This window comes from Rhinolophus sinicus, chromosome 9 (genome assembly GCF_057876585.1).
Source record: "Rhinolophus sinicus isolate RSI-liver-muscle chromosome 9, RSI-T2T, whole genome shotgun sequence".
Lineage (NCBI taxonomy): Eukaryota > Metazoa > Chordata > Mammalia > Chiroptera > Rhinolophidae > Rhinolophus > Rhinolophus sinicus.
The window spans coordinates 11,122,915-11,127,578 of NC_142509.1; the positions used below are offsets into that span (position 1 = coordinate 11,122,915).

Genomic DNA, 4,664 nt, shown 5'->3' on the forward strand with positions numbered 1-4,664 from the left:
TCTGATTAGTTCATTCACTTATTCTTTTCTTTAGATTCCGCATATAAGTGAGATCATATGGTATTTGTCTTGATTAAGAAACTGTGGTACATTTATACAATGGAGTATTACGCAGCCATAAAGAAGAAAGAAATCTTACCATTTGCAACAACATGGATGGACCTAGAGAACATTATGTTAAGTGAAATATGTCAGAAAGAGAAAGACCAATTTGTACTTCTTAATGCCTTCACCTTTTTCACCCTGCTCCCAACCCCCTCCCATCTATCACCCTGATAAATCTAGTACCTTCTGACACCATACGTAGTTATTACAACATTATTGACTATAATCCTTGTGGTATACCCACAGCCCCATGACTACTGTGTAACAACCAATTGGTACTTCTTAATCCCTTCCTTTTTTCACCGACTCCCCCATTCTCCCTTCCATCTGGCAACCACCAAAATGTTCTCTGTATCTATGAGTTTGTTTCTGTTTTATTCGTTTGTTTATTTTGTTCTTTAGATTCCACATATAAGCAAAATCACACTGCATCTGTCTTTCTCTGTCTGACATTCTACTCAGCACAATACCCTGCAGGTCCATTCATGTTACTGCAGATGGCAAGAACCCATTCCTTCTATGGTCGAACAATATTCCACTGTATATATGTACCGTCTCCTCTTTATCCATTCATCCATTAACAGACACCCAGGCTGCCTCCACATCTTGGCCATTGTAAACAATGCTGCCATGAACGTATGGATGCACATATCCCCTCACAGTAGTATTTTGGGTTTCTTCAGATGAATACCCAGAAATGGGATCACTGGGTCCTTTGTCTTTTATTATAGTCATTGTTTTAAAGTCTGTTTTGTCTGGTATAACTATTACTACCCTAGCTTTTTTTGTGTGGGTTTTTTGGGGGGTATTTTTTTTTTTTGGTTTGTTTCCATTTCCATGAAATATTTTTTCCATCCCTTTACTTTCATTCTGTGTATGTCTTTGATCTGAAGTGAGTATATTGTAGGCAGAATATGTAAGGGTCTTTTTTTTAGGGTTGGCATAGCCAGCTAGGACTTTATTTTGGGAAAACATGACTTGGCTTTTAGTTGGGGGCATGGGTAAGAGGAGGTCCCCAGGCAGTAGACTCCTCCCCCAAGGGTGGGCTGAGGACTTGGTCATCTCCTGTGCCCAACGCTCCCTTGCTCAGCTCCTTTCCCACAGGGTTGGAGGCCAGGAGGGACCCCGGTAGCCTAGCCTTTTACTTGGGCAGGACATCAGATGACTCAGACATCAGCTTGCCATCTCGAGTCTCTATCCTCTTCACAACCAACCTCTTGGAGGAGCTGGTGCTGGTGCAACTGAAGGAGCCAGAGCTGAAATTGGACTGGAAGTTTAAGCCGTGGTTGAAGCCAGGGCTTGTGGTGTTCCCATAGGCTGGGCTCAGCCCAGCTGAGTAGTGGCTTGTGGTCTTGGTAGGGATACTCATGTTTTGTATCCCAGACCCCAGCCGGCTTTCCTCACCCTCCAGCAGCTTCCTGTAGGTGGCAATCTCCACATCCAGGGCCAGCTTGACATTCATGAGCTCCTGGTACTCGCACAGGTGTCAGGCCATGTCCTGCTTGGCGGTTCTCAGAGTGGCCTCCAACCTGGCGACTTTGGCCTGAGCATCCTTGAGGGCCAGCTCCCCTCGCTGCGCAACATAAGTGATGGCAGCCTTCAGGGAAGCCCTCTGGCCTTTGAGGGCGTCAGTCTTCGCCTAGAGTCAGCTGATGTTCTGGTTCACCTCAGAAATCTCTGTCTTCGTGCAACGCAGGTCATCCCTGTCCTTCCCAGCCAACATCTGCAGCTCTTCGTACTGGATCTGGTACATGGTCTCATCCTCAGCCCTGCTATGGTTGCAGTCTCCTCATACTGGGCCTTGACCTCAGCAATGATGCCGTCCAGGTCAAGGGAGCCGTTGTTGCCTATGGACAGCACCACAGACGTGTGGGAGATATGGGCCTGCAGCTCACAGACCTCCTCTGCATACAGCTGCCTGTAGAAGTTGATCTCATCAGAGCGGGACTCCAGCTCTACCTTGATCATATAAGCTTCATCCACATCCTTCTTGATGAGAATAAATTCATCCTCCAACTCTGGGCACTTGTTGATCTCATCCTCGTACTTATTCTTCAAGTTCTCCACCAGCCCCTGAGTGTTGCCAAACTCCGACTCCAGCTTCAGTTTCTCCTGGGCCAACATGTCCAGTTGCCACCGAAGGTTGTTGATGTAGCTCTCAAACATGTTGTCCATGTTGCTGCGAGTCATCGGCTGCTGCTGAAGGAGGTTCCACTTAGTCTCCAGAGTCTGCTGCTCCAGACTCAGCACCTTGTCGATGAAGGAAGCAAATCTGCTCCTTCTCCTGGTTGTGCATGGCCTGGATGTTGGGGTCCACCTCCAGCTTCAGGGGACTCAAAAGGCTGTGGTTCACTTGGATAGCTGTAATGGTCGCCATACTCCCAGCCCTGTTGTAATCCCTGGCCAGATTCATGTCGATGCCCAGGCCAGCCTGGTAGCTGCCACCCACCCAGAAAAAGGATGAGGAACTGATACAGGAGCCAGTAGCATTCAACTATGAGCAGCTAATGTAGTCCCAAGGGCCAGAGGTGGACACATTGTACATCTTCTGGGTCACCCTTGTGGACCTGGTGGAGTCTGGAGTGGAAGTGAGGAGATAAAACCAGACAGAGACTCGAGAAGGAGCCAAAAAAGCTGCTTCCTCAGCTACCCTATCTTCTGATTGGAGCATTTAATCTATTTACATTGAAAGTAATTGTTGATAGATATGTAGTTATTGCCATTGTATTATTCATATTTTTTATCTGCCCCCCCCCCCCCCCCCATTAAAGAAGTTTCTCTAACATTCCTTGTAGTTCTGGTTTGGTGGTGATGAACTTCTTTAGATTTTTCTTGTTTGGGAAGCTGTTTCAACTTACAAATGATAGCTTTGCTGGGTAGAATAGCCTTGGTTGTAGGTCCTCGTTTTTCATCACTTTGAATATTTCCTGCCAATCCCTTCTGGTCTGCAAAGTTTCTGTTGAGAAATCAGCTGACAGTCTTATGGGATCTCCCTTGTAGGTAACTAACTGCTTTTCCCTTGTTGCTTTTAAGATTCTTTCTTCATCTTTAACCTTTGACATTTTAATTATGATGTGTCTTGATGTGGGCCTCCTTGTGTTCATTTTCCTGGTACTCTCTGCACTTCCTGGGCTTATATGTTCATTTCCTTCACTAGATTAGGGAAGTTTTCTGTCATTATTTATATAAATAGGATTTCAATTCCTTCTCTCTCTCTTCTTTTAGTACCCTGACGATGTGAATGTTGGTCTGCTTGATGTTGTCCCAGAGGTCCCGTCAAGAATCCTCATCTTTTTGGATTCTTTTTACTGTTTGCTGTTCTGATTGGGTGTTTTATGTTACCTTACCTTCTAAATTGCTGATTCAGTCCTCTGCTTCATCTAATCTACTCTTGGTTTACTCTAATGTATTCTTCATTTCAGTTATTGTATTCTTTATTTCTGACTGGTTCTTTTTTATGGTTTGTATCTCCATTTTTATGTTTCCTATCTCTTTGTTGAAGTTTTCCCTGAGATCATTGAGCTTCCTTATAACCAGTGTTTGGAACTCTGTGTCTGGAAGTTTGCTTGTCTCTATTTTGTTTAGTTCTTTTTCTGGAGCTTTGTCCTATTCTTTGATTTGGAACATATTTCTTTGTCTCCCCATTTGAGCTGCCTCACTGTGTTTGTTTCTATTTATGAGGTAGAGCTGCTATGCCTCTATTTATAGTTATAGTAGTGTGGCTTTATGTAGTAGGTATCCTGTGGGGTCATGGTACAGTATCCCTGGTCACCTGATCTGGGTGCTCCAGGTTTGTCACTTGAGTATGTTATCTTTGCCCTCCTGTTGTAGTTGAGCCTTGGTTGCTGTTTACATGTCAGTGGGAGGGATTGAGTCTCAAGCTGATTTGTTGTGAGGACTGGCTGTCACTACAGTGGATGAGCTGTTGTTTAGGGGCTGACACTACAGAGCAGGATTCACTTTAGCAGAGTTCTGGTGCCTACATAGTCTGCCCTTTGGGTGTGTTGTTCTTGGAGGTGACCAAGTGATGCTTTAGCTTGTCTAAAGCTGGCCATGGGGTGTGCCAGGACTGGGGCCTCCTGAGAGGGACCTGGCTGCAGGCCATGTTCAGCCACACCCTATGTCCTGTCCAGGGATACCTGCCATGAGCCACAAAGCAATTTGCAGGTGGCTGCCACTGATTCTGGGCTTAGAGGTACCTCAAGAAGCCAAGGCATTAACAGAGGTCAGGTATTGCTCATGCCAGGTTTGGGGTGCCAAGCGAGAGATATGGAACTCATTGAAGCCAGATGCTGCTTGTTTGAGTTTTGTGAACCTTTGAGAGATCTTTAGGAAAGTCCGCAGTATGAGCCAAGATAGGTTGTTTGTATGGAAAAGCCCCTAGAAGGGGTTTGGGTGAGTCTGCAAGTTGGGTGGGGTGGGGTCTCAGTATATTATCAGGGCATGGCAAATGAATAGTGTTAGCCAGGTTGATGGAGACTCAGATATGGCACTGCCTGCGTCTGCACACCGGGATCAGGTAGGGCTCAACAAAGAAACAATGGCTTCCACCAGCTTCT

The 4,664-nt window shown here is 45.7% G+C and overlaps 1 pseudogene; it reads right to left on the bottom strand.

The window, feature by feature from the left end:
• Nucleotides 1-1,246: 1,246 nt before the first annotated feature.
• Nucleotides 1,247-2,776, bottom strand: LOC109435283 (keratin, type II cytoskeletal 8 pseudogene; annotated as a pseudogene).
• Between the last annotated feature and the right edge of the window lie 1,888 nt (nucleotides 2,777-4,664).